This window comes from Natrix helvetica (genome assembly GCF_964273705.1).
Source record: "Natrix helvetica genome assembly, chromosome: 2".
Taxonomy (NCBI): domain Eukaryota; kingdom Metazoa; phylum Chordata; class Lepidosauria; order Squamata; family Natricidae; genus Natrix; species Natrix helvetica.
In genome coordinates this window covers 154,560,931-154,577,899 of record NC_138552.1, presented here as the reverse complement: position 1 = coordinate 154,577,899, position 16,969 = coordinate 154,560,931, and positions in this window count along the sequence as shown.

Genomic DNA, 16,969 nt, shown 5'->3' with positions numbered 1-16,969 from the left:
GACTGTTGGTCTTTGTGCTACAAGCAGCAATCCGAGGTCTCTCTCTAGCAATAGGAGACCATATTTTCTGCCATACGGACTCTGTGCCCATGGGTTGGAGGCTCTGCATTAAATACATGCTTATACTGAATGTACTCCTGTACCATACAGCTCCAAGCAGCTGCTAGCATTCCAAAGGCCTGAGAGATGCACTAAGCACTGTATTAAGAATGGTGTGGGCAAGATAAGAAAGACTGGTTGGCAGTTTCACAGGCTGCAAAAACATACATTAAAATTTCCCATTTGGAGGTTGATGTTCTAGCTCAGGAATGCAAAATGTGTTTTCCTTGATCCTTTGTGCAGCCCTCCCCCAGGCTGTCTCGGAATGATGGGGGTGGGGGTATTCCAAAGTTTGGCCCCCCTTTTGGTAACAAATTAAATGCCTTAACTTCCCCCCCCCATGTATTCTGAGTGGTACTTTCCCAGTGAGTCTTCATATTCTTAATTTAGCGAGTCCTTTCTGTGTTGTGACTCTTGAAGAAAAAGATTGTAATGTCTTGGGGGAATTTTTTTGGAATTTCCCTTGAGAAGATGTGATAAAACAGAGCACTGCTCATATCTATTGTGTAAGTCACAGATTCGGATAATATTAGTGAGGGGAAAAATAAACATATGAGTCACCAATTACCCAGTAGGAATACTCATGTGATAGTCGAAAGGGACGCAGGATCTATTTTCATTTTTTTTATTGCACCTCCAGCAAATGGTCAATTAGTCTTGATGATGATAAAACTGCTAAAGTGTAAGGCATAACAATTCTTGCTCAATGAGGTGTGTGTCTTCCACTCCTGTCCAGTTCAAACACTGGCTGCTGGGTGACTGATAACACTGTCAGTTTGTGATTAAAACCAGTTACATCATCACGTACTTCATGACAAGTCATCTAGCTCCCTTCCAGACAAAACAAACATTTTGGATAAATCTAAACCAAAATGTTATCTACAGAGAAAAGAAATAAACAGGAGGATATTGCTAAAAATAAAATGTTACAAGTTTGGGAGAATGCAGACTTGCTTGGTGAGGAGTTTCTGGATTTTGCCAAGTGTGCTAAGAATTTGCTTGCTCAGTGATAGGGAAATTTCAAAAATTATACCTTTAAAAAAACCCGATGGTGTCAGGTGAAATAATGCACCAGAAAAACAGTCCTCCCTTGAAGAATCCAGAAATAATCAATGCATTTTATGTACCTAAAATATGAAGCATTATTTCTACAGAAGGATAATTTTTAGGATGGAGATCTTCTGAGTTGCATTCAGAAGGGAAACAAGTCTAGGCACATCAACAAATGTATTTATATATGCTTCAGTTTGGAGACAGTTTATTAATTATACAGCATTTACAAATAGAAATGGCATTAGTGCATGCATTAGTGGACCTGTCTCAAATGAGTTTTCTTTTTCTTGTAGCCAGATAGCTCAGTTTTTTTCTCCATTGATTTTTCTTTTAAATCAACATTTGGTGATAATTCATTTCTAGTTTTCAAGGGACTGCTCTGCTTTTAATTTTGATTTTGCAATTGGATTGGCAGTTTGCAGAGGAAAAATTAGCTGACTGACAGATAGTGTAACCTACTGGAACATATAATTCCACAGAATATGCTCTCTCCTGCTGATCAAATGTCCTTTTACTTACTTTGAGGCAGATTTTATAGACTTATATATATATCTTGGAATTACAGGCATATAAATACAGATAAATTTTGAGAATATTTCCTACAAAGCATCTGGGAGGACAAAAGTGTTTCCCCCCCCCCCCAAAGAATGGAAGTTATAAGAAAGCTTCTTCTTTAGTATGATAATTGAGCCATTGACATGATATTAAGCCAGACCCTGAAAGGTCAGGACTTTGCTGATAAAGAAATATGCAATGATTACCCTGCATATCTCACTGATTTCAGTAAGGCAGTGAAGAACAGTCTTTAAACTCTTCCACTAAAATCATTGACCTGTCATTAAAGTGTGCTCAGCTTTCACTGGACCCTGTATTTGTTATCTATAATGGAACACCTGAGATCAAAACAGAATGAAAGTTTTCGGTAACTCCCAAGAACTCCCTTGAAGAATTGTCTGGTAGGAAAGTCCTGTTACAGTCAGATCTGCCAAATGTATTTGCCACCCTGATGTATGAAATAGCAGCAGGCTTAGCTGAAATATTTCACTTTGATTGTGAATTATTGGGATAAATATCATCAATTGCAAATATAAATAATCTCTAAGAAAAATGACTCGCCTGCACTGCACCAGAGTTGGATCACTGGTTTTCTATGATGTGGATCAATGTTTCCTAAACTGGGCAATTTTGTAATACGTAAACTTCAGTTCCCAGAATACCCCCAGCCAATATGACCATAGTTTAAAATAATTTTTCTGGGAGTTGAAGTCCACACATCTAAGGCTACCGTCTTTGCTTCCCTTCCATGGATGAAATTCTTCCTCAATCAGATCTGGAGGCACCTGAACATTTCACTCAAGGGTATGCATTCTGTTAAGGAATGAGATTTAGCTAGATATTTCCTATTGTGCTGGCCCAATAGGGAATTAAGAATTATAATATAATTGGTACAAATGTCAAATAACGTGTTTCACAGGATGAAATATTATACAGCATTATTATTGTCTGAATAGATTATTCTAACCAGAGAAGTAAAACTGAAAAGCATTCTGTGTTAAATACATGTAGGCACAATCTTGCTGAAGTTAAGCTCTGTTAAACTTTATTGATTTTGCAGTGATAAAGTAAGTGAAGTTTAATTCATCCCTAAAATCTAAACGATATACTGTAAAAGTGCTGGATTTTTCCATGCGTATACATACAGATCCTCAGGTTTTAATTTTAATTTCATTGGGACTATTTGCTTTGGCTCTTAGAAGCAGTTAATTAGTCCATTGTACAAGACTATGGTGATTAAGGCAGACCAAAAAAAAAAGGTGTGAACATTTAAGTGAAACTAAATGTAAAATAAAAATCATCTTAACAAGTTTAAATTGTGAATAAGTTCAACAGCCCAAAATTGTCCAAAGTCAACCTAGGTTCATCTTCACTTCTACTTATCTCAAAATGCTGAAGGTATCACAACCCAGTCAATGCTGACCTATAACACAAACCAAAGAGACTCCATTCTTATCCTCTTAACCCCTTATCTTGTGGAAGTCTAACCATCAGTCTCCTGCGACTTCCAAGCGGAATACAAAGTAAACATAAACCTTCTGAAATTTCTCCTTGTTTAGAAATGACCAACATCAACTATAGGTAGTCCTCAACTTACAGCTACAATTGAGCCCAAACTTTCTGTTCTTAAACAAGACATTGGTTACGTGAATGTTGCCTCATGTTATGACCTTTTTTGCCACCATTGTTAAATGAGTCACTGCAATTGTTAAGTGAATCTAGCGGTCATTAAGGAAATCTGGCTTTCTCCAGTGACTTTGCTTGTGGGAAGCTAGCTGGAAATGAAGATCACATGATCCCAGGACAGTGCAACTCTCATAAATACCTGTCAGTTGCCAAGTGCCTGAATTTCGATCACATGACTATGGGGACGTTGCAATGGTCGTGTGAAAAATGATCATAAGCCACTCTTTTCAGTGCCATTGTAACTTGAATGGTCACTAAATGAGTGGTTGTAAGTCAAGGACTACTTGTACTCTGTTTTCTCCATAATAAAGAGGAGGTAAAAACGGGCATCTCAAGAACCCCTGCATTCACTGAGAAGTGTCTGCCGCCTGGTGATTTTTCCATGTTATGGGTTCTCCTGATAATACACCTTGGGGAGGGGGGGGGTGCTTGACCTTACAAAACATTTACCGTAGAAGGTTACCATGGAAAGACCAAACAGTTCTTACCGGTCTGAACTGCTAATTTAGAGAGAGCTCTTGACATTAGTCTGAAGACCCCAGGAAATGAGAACAAGGACCAGAATTATCCTCCTCTCTCTTAGAATATCTCAGTCCGTTATGGGAACCTTCATTTTCACAATGTTAGTGATGTAATAATGGCACATGACATTGCAAGAGAGACGGCGGGAGATACTTGGTTGGTGATTCTTTTATTTTATATGCCTAGTTCAGGAAATGCTTCTTTGTTTTGCTGTCCACCTCTAGGTGTTTTTTCTCCCATATCTTATGGATCAATTAAAACAAATGTTGACCTTTTTGGGGAGGGCTTGACTGATCAATCACAGGCAAAAGAGTTCCCTGGCAAAGGAACAGTTTTTTTTTTTAAAAAAGAAAGAAAGATCTGGTTTCTATTGTTTGAAGGGGCAAATTAAAAAGTCACATGAATACTTTCACATTATTCGGATTGACTGAGAAATGCCATGATGACTAATGTTCCTTCTCATGCCATTCAGTCCCCTTGACTCCGAGAAATCAATTTCTGTCTTCATTTTCCCTATTCCCAGTGAGTTCATAAACCATAAGACACTGAGGCCATTTCCACAGCAATGATTTATAGAGTCTTATAGCGTCATCCGGCCATCGCTGTGGCGATATATCAGTAACGAAGACAGGATTTCTATTAACACAGCAATGGCTGGATGATGTTGTAAGATGCTATAAATCAGGAACGCAGAAAGGGCCCGAGGCCTTTTTTGCATGAATGTCTCCAAGCGCTGCTCTGGCTTTCTATAGTAGATAAAAAACACCACAGCTTGGTAGATGAGCTGTCTGTACTATCATCATCATAGAATCCGACTCGTTTTGTTTCTTTGATCCAGATCTGTAGGTAGCTCCCACTAGGACCGACTATCTGCCAGCCTTCCCTCTGCAGATCGCTCCTCCTGGTTTTTTTTGTGCAAGGTAAAAATATGTGCTGGCACATCTAATTGTTAGCTAAGAAAGTCCTTTAGAAAAGGTTGTGGCAGTGAGTGTGGAAACTATATCTTTACAATCATCCTTTTGGCAGAAAGAAATTAAAAGCCTCTCCCCTCCCCTTCTGCTTTTTGTAAATACATTATAAATCTTGGGTAATCAGAGTAGCTGGGATTGGTGGGAGGAAAGGGCATAAGCCCTGTTTTCCTCGTTGTTTTACAGCTGATCTTTGCAAGGTGAAGAGGGAATGAAATAAGACCACCTTTCTGGAAGAATGGAAGCGTGCCTGGCTGCCCAGCATGGAGAATTAAATCAGTGAAGCGTGGAAATGAAGCCCAGGGCTTGTAAAAAGCCGTACAGGAAGTTAGAGGATTGCAAAAAGCTTCATCATTTCTAACACAGGAACTGACTCCCGAGTTATGGAGAAGCCTTTAGGGGTATGTGATCCCTTGGAGCTTTTCTAATAGAGAACAGTTTGATGGGAGGAATTGGGGTTTTTTAAGTGTGCAAACAAATGCAACAGAAAAGCCATAAAGATGGCTTGGGCATAATTTGGGGCACTATGCTTAATGTCTAAATTAATGAGGCACTGCAGATCATTATAACCCGTTTCTACAGAGACCATATTCTTCTAGATTAAGCTTGCTACTAGGATATATTGTAGAATTCTGCTCCATTGATCAAGGCTGTAACAGCAGATTTTGAAAACCTGACAATGCTTCCCCTTCTCTCTCTCTCTTATACCAAAGAAAGTCAAGAGGAGGCAGTCTTGAGTTTCTCTCTCACACTTTTTTTTGCCTTCCTAGACTGGACTCATGCTTTATTAACAGTCTTTGCATACCTTTTCCAAGGTCATCTCAGTACTTCTCTACACCTATGAAACAATTCAAGGTATTTGCATCACTGATTAATTTAGCTTTATTGTTCTTCTTATTGAGCTTTTGTTATTGGGTTTCACTGTTAACATATGACAATGATTTGTGTTTGTTGCAATTACTATTTTTCCTTATATTTCAGGCTTGAATTTGGAACAGAATTTATTTAGAAGAGCTAGTATCCATTTGAATGAAATAAACCTTACCTGCTGCCAACAAGCCTTAATTTTTCTTGAGAGTGTTACTGAAATTTTCCCAACTCCCTAAGTAGTTGTTGCTAACTATCAACGCTTTTGAACCTGCACACTGCACATTTTAGTTTCCGAATGCCTTCATGATACTAATTAAGCCTCAAATGTTGCCATTATTGAGTTGGTAATGTGCCAACAATCACAAAACCTCATAAGAAGCAACTTCTAAACATGTGCATTTTTTAAAAAAAAGAAAACTATCAAACAAGAAAAGGAAGCAGATAATATGCTGTGTCTGAAATAAAAGTTGCATTAAGAGTGTTATCACAAAAACACCATTTTCACACTCTCTGTGTAGAAGGAAATTAAAATTCAGTAGTTTACTTGCAAAAGATGTGGCCCACGGTGTGATATTACTGTTTGAAAGAGCTAGATGTCTGTCAGGGTAGGCCTTAGTCGAAACTTAAGTTAGCAAACATTTAATGTATACATTCTAAATTTAAACTGGATTGGCAATCCGCTACAGCAAATTTTGATATCACAAATCCTTATTTAAAAGTTTGTTGCCCTAATTACCTCTATGGCATATTGCCAATTACCCTATTTGCATTAAGGCACCAGGCTAGAAAGCAGAAGACTGTGAGTTCAAGTCCTTGAGCCATGAAAACTTGCTGGGGGGTGACTCAGCCCAGCCCTCCTCACAGGCTTCTTGTTGTGGGGAAAATAGGAGTAGGAAGATGTGTTGGATATGTTTTGCAGCCTTAGATTGTTTATAACAATAATAAATAAATAAGTATAATTAGTATTTTGAGTGCATCAGATCATATTAGACATTGGGTGGAAGAAGCAAATGTACTAAACTGTGATTGTTTACATTTTGTGGGTATAATTTCTCTCATTCACTCCAGGTTAGGAGCTGCTGAATCTACAGACATGATAGAGGGGCATCTTGCAATCTTACCTGTGAATCTGAAGGAAGGACCTTCCTTTTTGGTCATCATAGCTACATCGTCACACCCCCTACTACTCCACCTGGGTTAGGGAAAGCTCAGAGTCACTGGTCCAGCATTGACCAGCATTGACAAAATAATCCCTTACTAAAGGGATTATCACTGTTGTAAGAGTTCCTCGGGTTGCCATTGTGTGTCCAACTGCAGTTCCAAGCGCTGGTTGTTATCTTTAAAGCCTTTCGCTTATCAGAGGCTGGATATCAAAGAGAGAACCTTTTCTAAATTGATTCTGCCTAGATAACCCTGTGGGGCCTATTTAAGAATCAGGGAGGAGGGGCAGGAGAGGGAATCATTAGCATGGACCTCTGGAAGGTTTTTGGGACAGACAATGAAGTCAGTGGTTCCTATACTTGGTATAATAATTTCATTGTCAGTGTATATCTTTATCTTACATATTTTTAATATTTGTAAACTGCCTAAAATCCATTAGCGCTGAGACCGGGATAAATTTCAAAAATAAATAAATATTGACATATTACTACATTTAGTGGCAGGGTTTATTACTAAATTTTGTTATTTTATGAAGGAATTTGAAAAATTAGCCAACACATTGTAAACTTGGTAATTAATTTCATTGCTAGTTTTATTGTCCATTTTCCCAAAGGCTTATAAAAGGGTCCAATATAAAAAATAATAATTCAACAGAGTGTCATAGAAGCATTTGTAATACATAAAGAAATTAACAGTTGCCTGATTTACTATTTACTAAAATACTACAAACCTAAAATACGTCTGGGAAATAAGATTTTGAAGTTTTGAAGAATGCTTCAGTTATGGATTATTGTGTCCATGTTTGATCTTTGTTTCTTTAATTATATTCATAAAGTAATGATGAGCAGAATACTTCTATCTAGACAAAAGTATTTTTAGGAGGATAGAAATATTGACTGGATATTCACATTATATTTCTCTTTTAGGATTAGATATATACTAAAACAGGTTAACTTGTTTTTTAAATTGCTATCCAATCTTTGTTTTGTTCATTATTGTTATTACAATAATATAATAGCAAGAGTTTGTGGGTTTTGTTGATATATATTATTATTATTTTTAGTAACAATGTCAAAATGGCTAATGTGAAATATTTCAGATACCCTGGAGCTGGATTTGCTAAAATTCACAGTCAATATGAATAAGAATAAATATAAATATATGATAAATTCACCAAATTTAGGACCACATCTGTTAGGAACAGTTTTGAAGGAAAAATGAAATTGAACAACTAGGTGGAGCTGAGGAACTAAGAATATTCCATGTCTGAAGTAATCATTTCCAATTTTGATTAAAATTGATTGATTGATTGATTGATTGATGAATTTCTAGACTGATCCATTCCAGTCAATGTGAAAGAATTTTTTTCTCAAATAATTTATTTTATATGGGGAGAACTTTCTTAACTTACTAAGAATGACAAGACAGGTATGATGGAAGTCTTAAATTCATCTCCCTTTCAGGTTTTTAGATGCTTATGTTATTGTATGTATGTATGTATGTATGTATGTATGTATGTATGTATGTATGTATGTATGTATGTACGTATATACACACAAGTAGTGACTTGACTTACAATAGTTCATTTAGTGACTATTCAAAGTTATAATGGCAGTGGAAAAAGTGACATGACCATTTTTCACACTTATGACCATTGCAGCCTCCCCATGGTTGCAATGTCCCAGAGTCATGTGATCAGCTTTCGTGACTTTCTGACAACCAGTGTCAATGGGGAATCCAGATTCACTTAACAACTATGTTACTAACTTAACAAATGCAATTATTCACTTACCAACTTTGGCAAGAAAAGTTGTAAACTGGGGCAAACTCACTTAACAAATGTTTCATTTAGCAACATAAATTTTGGGTTCAATGGTGGTCATAACTCAAGGACTCTGTGTGTGTGTGTGTGTGTGTGTGTGTGTGTGTGTCAGTGACGTGCGGTGAGGTTTATGGCTGGTGAGGCACTGACACAGTTGTGGGTTTCAAATATTTTTAGACTTGTGGACTTCAACTCCCAGAATTCCACAGCCAGGCATGCTCAGTTCCGATTTAAAATGACAACATTTGTTTTTCTCCTTTGCAAAATAAGTTTCCTTTTTTCTTTTTCTTTTTCTTCTCCCTTCGCCTCCTTCCTCCCTCTCTCCCTTCCTCCCCCTCTCAAACACACACACACACACACACACACACAAAAGTTGGATTGGACTACCCTTCCCTCTCTCACTCACTCACTCTCTCTCTCTCTCACACACACACACATACACACACACACACACACACACACACACACAAAAGTTGGATTGGATATCTTTTCCAGTGGCTTGAAAGCAGCTCCTCTGCCATACCCCCCATTCCCCTGCTGCCTTTCCCAAACACCTCCACCATTGCAAATGCAGCCTGCTGTCTGGGTGGGAAATGCCTGGAACGCAATAAAGCCCACCCACTCACCTCCTGCTGGCAGGCTGGGGTGAGAGGAGAGGCAGAGAAGCCGGAGGGGAGCCGATCCGATTCTTCCAAAATAAAGAGGCTGGGGGGAAGTGTGTGTGCTATAGCATGGCTCTTTGCCTGGCTTCCGTGGATGACTCTGCTTAACTGTTAAAAAAAGCCTCTAAAAAGCACCCTCTACTATGAGGCAGGAGAACTGCGGGCCTCACCTACGTCAGAAATTTTTAGGCTTTTAACCCTTGCTTAACTCTGCTCGAGTGATCATAAAATGCCTAAAGTCAGACTAGATGAGGCATGCAGTTCTCCTGCCTCATAGTAGAGGGCGCTTTTTAGAGGTTTTTTTTTAACAGTTAAGCAGAGTCATCCATGGTGAGGCAACAACTAGCTCAGCTTTTTCCTTTTACATTTTTTTCTTTTCATGATTAGAGCGGTGAGGCTGTGCCTCACTTGCCTCACCTGACTGCACGTCACTGGTGTGTGTTTACACACACACACACACACACACACCTCTGGCAGAATAATCCATCTTCTTTTGGAAGGGATATCTTCCTTCCTTTCCACCATAGTACTCTAACAAAGTCAGTTGAGACTTTTTTTTAAATTTCTTGGAGAACTTTCTCCAGTTGGAGAAACTGAGAGCAGCTTTCAAAAAGAGAAACCAAGTGGGCCAAATTGACCTCCCTCTTCATGGGAACAGAATCTCAGTTTCCAGTTGAAATTCAACACTTTCCCCTCTACTACACTGCATTGCAGCCTATGGCAAATCGAGGGATCAAAGTGTACTGTACATTTCCCTTATTCATAGCAGTGACTTCTGAGGCGCATAAGGGAGGCTTCTGCACAATCTCCAGGTGGGACACCACTGCATAAGAAAGTTAAACATTGCCAGCAACAAAACTGCCTTGGGGAACTGACAGGATTTGTATAATTTGCTCTGACATTTTTATAAGGGCCTATAAACGCATAACAGGCATGTACTGTTTGATGCAGAAATGTGTTTAGGGGAGGGAATGGTTTAATATAAAACAATCAGGAACAAATGTCATTTCGTGTTTTCTTAAAGGCAAACATAACTGCAAAATTAATTGCCTGAAAGAAAAATAGGTCTTTTGGGCACTCGCTAAAAGTGAAAGCTCAACACAATCCATTTCTAAATGTTTGGGGCCTTTCTCAAGCAGAATCCTAATGATTCCGAGATGCCAGAAAAGGAACAGCCGCACCAGCATATTTCCAAGGCATCTTTGATAACATGTATCACTAACCTATGAATCGATCCAAATATTGGCTGCAGAGAAGAAATGTTTAGGAAAGGATCCAACAGCGAACATAAGATCAGGCGTCTTGAGACAATAATTGGAATTGCTACAGATAAACCAACAAAATGATTATACCCAATTGTTGATAGTCAGAGGTAGAAGAAGGAAAAGAAAGTTTTCAAAGTCAGAATATTATCACAGAATGTTTTATTTAATTACATTTATTCAATGTGGAAGTTTGTCTGGTTTATAATATTTTAGTATATGGTACTAAAAATAAAAAATAAAGAAGGATATGCATGTTTAAACAATATTTATTTGTCCTGTTTTTATTATTAGCTTATAAATAACTCAAGGAAACATACCTAAAAAAAAGAGAGACAGTGATGATGACACAGTGATTCACATCTTCACATCTGAAGGCAAAATGGTACTGTTGGGCTGGGGATTGCATGAAGTTATTTTGAATTTACGCTGTGGATCTCCTGTCATATAGTCCTCATTTAGTGCCAGCCTCATACAGTGACACTTACAATCCTTGCAGGCCTGTAAAACAAAAGTTTAAATACGATCATAGGCACCGTTGTAGTTTCACTTAGTAGTCGTTTTGCTCATAGACCTTGTTGTGGACCCCAATTGTGGTTGCTGAGGACCACTGTCGTTTCAGTCTCTAATCCAGTCACACCATTTCCTGGAATTGTGAGACAGGAACGACAGTTGTACAATTTTAGGAAAAGGTGCGATGTCTCTCAGGCATTGTAGACAAGGACAATCGTTATGTCCCCGAAACCACAATAGCCACCAAAGTAGCTTTTTGTCTTTGAATCTGAAGTGCTGCAGCCCCACAGATTACCAAATTGGCTACTGTAGCAACTCCTCCCACTTATTTTTTGACAGAGTAGAAAACCAGTGTCTTTTAGGATCATTTCTATGTTTTGTTTCTTTTCTGCAATATTTTATATTGCTGTGTACATGGACAGAACATCAGGGAGTTTTACCAAGCTACTGATGTCCTCTTTTGTAACACTTCCAATATGCTGAATATTTTTGAGATATACTTCAAGCGATTTGGTATTTTTCTTTCTCCCAGAGCCACTTGGAGATATTTGCAAAATGTTCTTTCTAGGAATGTTTCATATTCTGTTTTGTTCTGTCTTCATGATAGAGAAACCCAGAGATCTAACCCGTTGCCTATGAATAATAATATTCTTGCAGTAATCTTATTATTGGAAATGCTTAGTGTACAATGAGAAATGGGATTAAAGAATCATATTCTGAAAATATTTGATGTAAAGTATTACTCAGAAGCAGTTTTAATGTTTATAAATAAATTGACGTACAATTTATTGGGTACAATGGGAAAATATTGTTTTCACTTATTGCTTGTAGCATTTATTTTTGTATTTTTTCTTTTATAAGATCAGGTGTGTTTATTTTAGCTAATGATAAAGAGTAGTAATATCAATATAAACATTGCAGTTTAGAGTTATGTACAAACTCTAATTGTTTCTGAAGATGATACAATGATTTTAGATTTATATATTCTATTATTTAATCAATGAAATAATGAATACTAATTTTTATGACAATTACAAATTATCTGTTCACGAACTAAGATTATATTTTTCAGCCACTATTTCTTTTCTTATATCCTGCTTTTTTATGCAGGGATTTAATTATTTCTTTAAATGATTTTAAATAAATAAATAAATGGGGGTGGAAGGGAAAGTATGCATTATAAAAAGAAAACTCTAGGAAGACCATTAATATTCACATCTATATTACATGTATATCTATATGATATATATTCTATACCAGTGGTGGGTTTCAAAATTTTTTAGAACCTCTTCTGTAGGTGTTGGGTTGCTTTGTGGGAGTGGCTTGCCAGCCATGTGACCGGGTGGGAGTTGCTTGCCAGCCATGTGACCGGATGGGAGTGGCTTGGCAGTCATGTGACTGGGTGGGCGTGGCCAACTTGTAAAATGTGGTAAAACTCACTTAACAACGCAATCAAAATGTTAGCTCAGAAACTCTGGCATTTGAAGCATGCAAGTCTTAAAGCTGTCAAGTTACAAGCACCCCTAACCCTTTGGAAAAAAAAACCCAGGGGTGTTCAAACTTGACAGCTTTAAGACTTGTGGACTTCAACTCTCAGAATTCCTCCTCCAGTTATGTTGGCTTAGGAACTCTGGCATTGAAGTGTGCAAGTCTTAAAGCTGTCAAGTTACCAAGACCCTTGCACCCCTAACCCTTTAAAAAAAAACCAGAGGTGTTCAAACTTGACAGCTTTAAGACTTGTGGACTTCAACTCCCAGAATTCCTCCTCTCGCTCTTCATCTTGAATTGCTGAAGTGGGGAGAGAGCTGGAACCGGTTTTAAAAGGCACTGTAGATTTGTGGAACCTCTTCTAATAGAAGAGGTTAGAACTGGCAGGAATCCACCCCTGTTCTATACCCTTTATAGAAATCCCCCTGCCCTTCTCAATTGGCTTAGAGAATACAGAGCTTCTATGTAACTTTAGGATAGAAATCCAGAAGTTTGGGAAATTATATTTCTAATTACTCTAATTCTGGAAATATCAATATAAGAAATATGCTACTGTAGGAAATTCTTATCATGTAGGCAGCCATTATCTTTGATGAGAGAACGGCCAGGCCAGAGGTGGTACTCAGCAGGTTCTGACCAGCTCTGGAGAGCCGGTAGTGGAAATTTTGAGTAGTTTGGAGAACCAGTAAATACCACCTCTGACTGGCCTTGCCCCTATCTATTCTCTGCCTCCCAAGTCCCAGCTGATAGGGAGGAAATGGGGATTTTGTAGTAACCTTCCCCTGGAGTGGGGAGGGAATTGAGATTTTAGAGTATCTTTTCCTTGCCACGCCAACTAAGCCATGCCATGCCACCAAGCCACACCCACAGAACTGGTAGTTTTTGAATCCCACCACTGGCCAGGCATATGTGTACTCAATACACCAGTGACGTGCAGTCAGGTGAGGCAAGTGAGGCACAGCCTCACCACTCTCATCATGAAAAAAAAAGTAAAAGGAAAAAGCTGAGCTAGTTGCTGCCTCACCGTGGATGACTCTGCTTAACCTCACTGGTGCTCTCCCTCCCCAAGTGTAGTGACTTCCTCCCCAGGCCCCCATTCATTTCTCTCTCACACACACAGCTGGATAAAACTATATAAAAATCTAGCCCAGCTTCACTGATTACAAGTTTGAAAAGGCAACGTGGCTTCACCTGCAACCAAACTACACTTGGGGAGGGAGAGCACAAGCGAGCACTGAGGAGACCACAGGAGGAGGCAGGAAACCAGGCAAAGAGCCATGCTGTAGTACACACACTTCCCCCCAGCCTCTTTCTTTTGGAAGGCTCAGCTCGGCTCCCCTCCGGCTTCTCTGCCTCTCCTCTCACCCCAGCCTGCCAGCAGGAGGTGGTGGGTGGGCTTTATTGTGTTCCAGGCATTTTCCACCCAGACAGCAGGCTGCATTTGCAATGGTGGAGGTGTTTGGGAAAGGCAGCAGGGGAATGGGGGGGGGGATTGCAGAGGAGCTGCTTTCAAGCCACTGGAAAAGATATCCAATCCAACTTTTGTGTGTGTGGGGGGTTTGTTTGAGAGTGAGTGAGAGAGGAAAGGGGTAGGAGAGATAGTCCAATCCAACTTCTGTGTGTGTGTGTGTGTGTGTGTGTGTGTGTGTGTGTGTGTGTTTGAGAGAGGGGGAGGAAGGGAGAGAGGGAGGAAGGAGGGGAAGGAGAAGAAAAAGAAAAAGAAAGAAGGAGCAAAGGAGAAAAACAAATGCTGTCGCTTTAAATTGGAACTGAGCATGCCTGGCTGTGGAATTCTGGGAGTTGAAGTCCACAAGTCTAAAAATATTTGAAACTCAGCACTGTGTCAGTGCCTCACCAGTCATAAACCTCACCGCACGTCACTGCAATACACATAATCCAAATTTTGAAAGGTGCATAAAATATGATATGCACAACTAAGGCTTGTGCACAATTCCATGCCATTTTGTGTACTATAACACCATATCTGATATGAAGGGTCCTTGGTGCTCTCTGAGTTTACCAAACTAGGTAACGTCAACACTGTTGGGGTTTGCTCTCAATTTATATTCTAGTGGTCTGCCCTGTAAGTGTTGGTGGGGGTGGTCTTGGAGGTTCTTTGGTTGGGCTGTATATGGCTTCTTTGGCAGTTCCTTGATTGTGGTATTATTTCCTTGATTGTTGGTTTGATGTTAATCTTGGAGTTAATCTATGCTCATCTGGGTGCTGGTTGCTGGTGGGGTTTTCTGATCTTTTTATTCCATTTTCTGATATATGTCTCTGTGTACCTTTTCCCATTGAGGTTGAAGATTATGTGTAACATTAAAATATTTTCCAGATAACGGCAAACATATTCCCTCCCTAAAGCTCATAAAGGCCAAGGAATACCCATTTAAAACAAAAAACAAAATACAAATTATTTTTCCTGTTGAATATTTTTCCTTCCTTTTTGACTTAAGAGATGGAAAAAGATGTCCTCTTAAAGCTTTTTAGTATATGTTAAAGCAGTAACATTATTCACAAAATTCTCAATCAAGGCCTTTTAAACTTACCCAAACTGGAGGAGTTTTGCCTTAATTGTTCTTAAACATCATTATTCTTTTCCTTGTGCAATACATCATGGCATCAGAAAAGCCCCCTGCCTTAGTGTGAGCTGAACAAGGACATTGACAAATAATTTGGCTCCGGTTATCCTCTTGGAATTGGGGCACTTAAATATATTCCTTCATTATCCTCCTTGATTATAGCTTCTCAGGCAGAGAGATCTGGTTTCTCTCTCTCTCATCTGCTTAAATTGAATTGTACTTGTCAAGTGGTGTACATCATTGAACTTTGCTGCCCTGGAGATACTTACGGTTTATTCAGAGATGAGATGCATCCTCAGGCGTGCAGGCGTGCACACACACACACACACACACACTGTCCACCCTAGACTGTCTTGTTAAAACGGGTTTGTAATAGTTCCTATTTTCCTGTTTCTGCTAATTTGATCATAGAACAGCTCTACAGGTTTGATTTGGGGATGTGTTTTGGTTAGATTAGACCAGGGCTAAGATAGGACATTAGAAATAACTTGTACTTCTGTTTTAGAAAAAAAAAACAATTCAAGTTTCATTATTGCTGCAAAGGATGTGGATAGTCTGCTGTAAAGATGTAATGAGAGAGAGGAATGCTTAAATGATTGAACAGGCATATTATGTACTCAGAATCTTCTCGAAGATGTGACATACATCCATAATCTTCAACTTAATTCAGCACAATAAAAATTCCATCTCACAAGTCTTGCAAGTGGACCTCTGCAGTACTTGTTTGCAACCCACCTAACTTGCAAATGCTGCTAACCATTAAATCTGGGCCATGTTGCACTGATATAGGGACATGAATCCAATTCTGTGACAGATCTTAATGCCATTTATTCTATCCTTCTATGCAGAGGTTTGTTGAAGTCAAAAAGAGTCAAGACAATGGATGTGCCTGCCCTACCAAAGCATTGTCTTTTTAAGTGCAGTGCAAGACTTTAATTGTCCAGTTGCGTGTGCCATCTTGACTTTTTTGACCATCATAGCCATGTGCCTTTCCCATGTATCTCATCAGGGGCACCTGTGAGAGGGAGCCAAATGACAAGATGGTGAGTTGACCATGCAAATGAACCCCAACTCAAAGTCCATTGATGAGTTATGCTTGTAAAAAAAGAATGACTTTCTTTCCTATGGCCGTATCTGCCATCTTGGTCTTTTGCTCACCCCTGCAGACGTCCCTGTGTCTTAATAAGCCAGTTGTGTTTCACTAAAGCTAAAGCAAGAAGAATAGGATTGTTAAATCCCTTGTGGATCATAAGAGACTTTGCTGTTTAAGAGAGAGTCAATACGTCTAAATGTATGTCTAGACATGAAAACACAAACATCATTTTTTATGCATGCCATGTCCTGTTTCTTGATGCTGCCTTTGTCTTTTCCTCAGTCATGAATAAGCAGCATGTATTTGCTTTCCTATACTCTGGCTGGTTTACAATAATCAGATTAAAAATTCAATAAACCAAACAATCTCATGCTATAAAAACAACTTTTATAAAAACAGCAGCCCAGTGACCATAAAAATTTCACATCAACAGTACACAAATCAAACAGTACTGAAAACTCAAGCTCCGAGTGCCCATTGAAGCATAACAATCTTCACAGCTTTGTGGAAAATCAAGAAAGTGTGTGCCAAAACACTCCGGGGGGAAAGTATTCACAACCAGCACTGAGGAGCTACCCTTTGGGTACCCAATGTCCACCTGCATCCCCTCCCTGCAGATTCTACCTGAGGGAG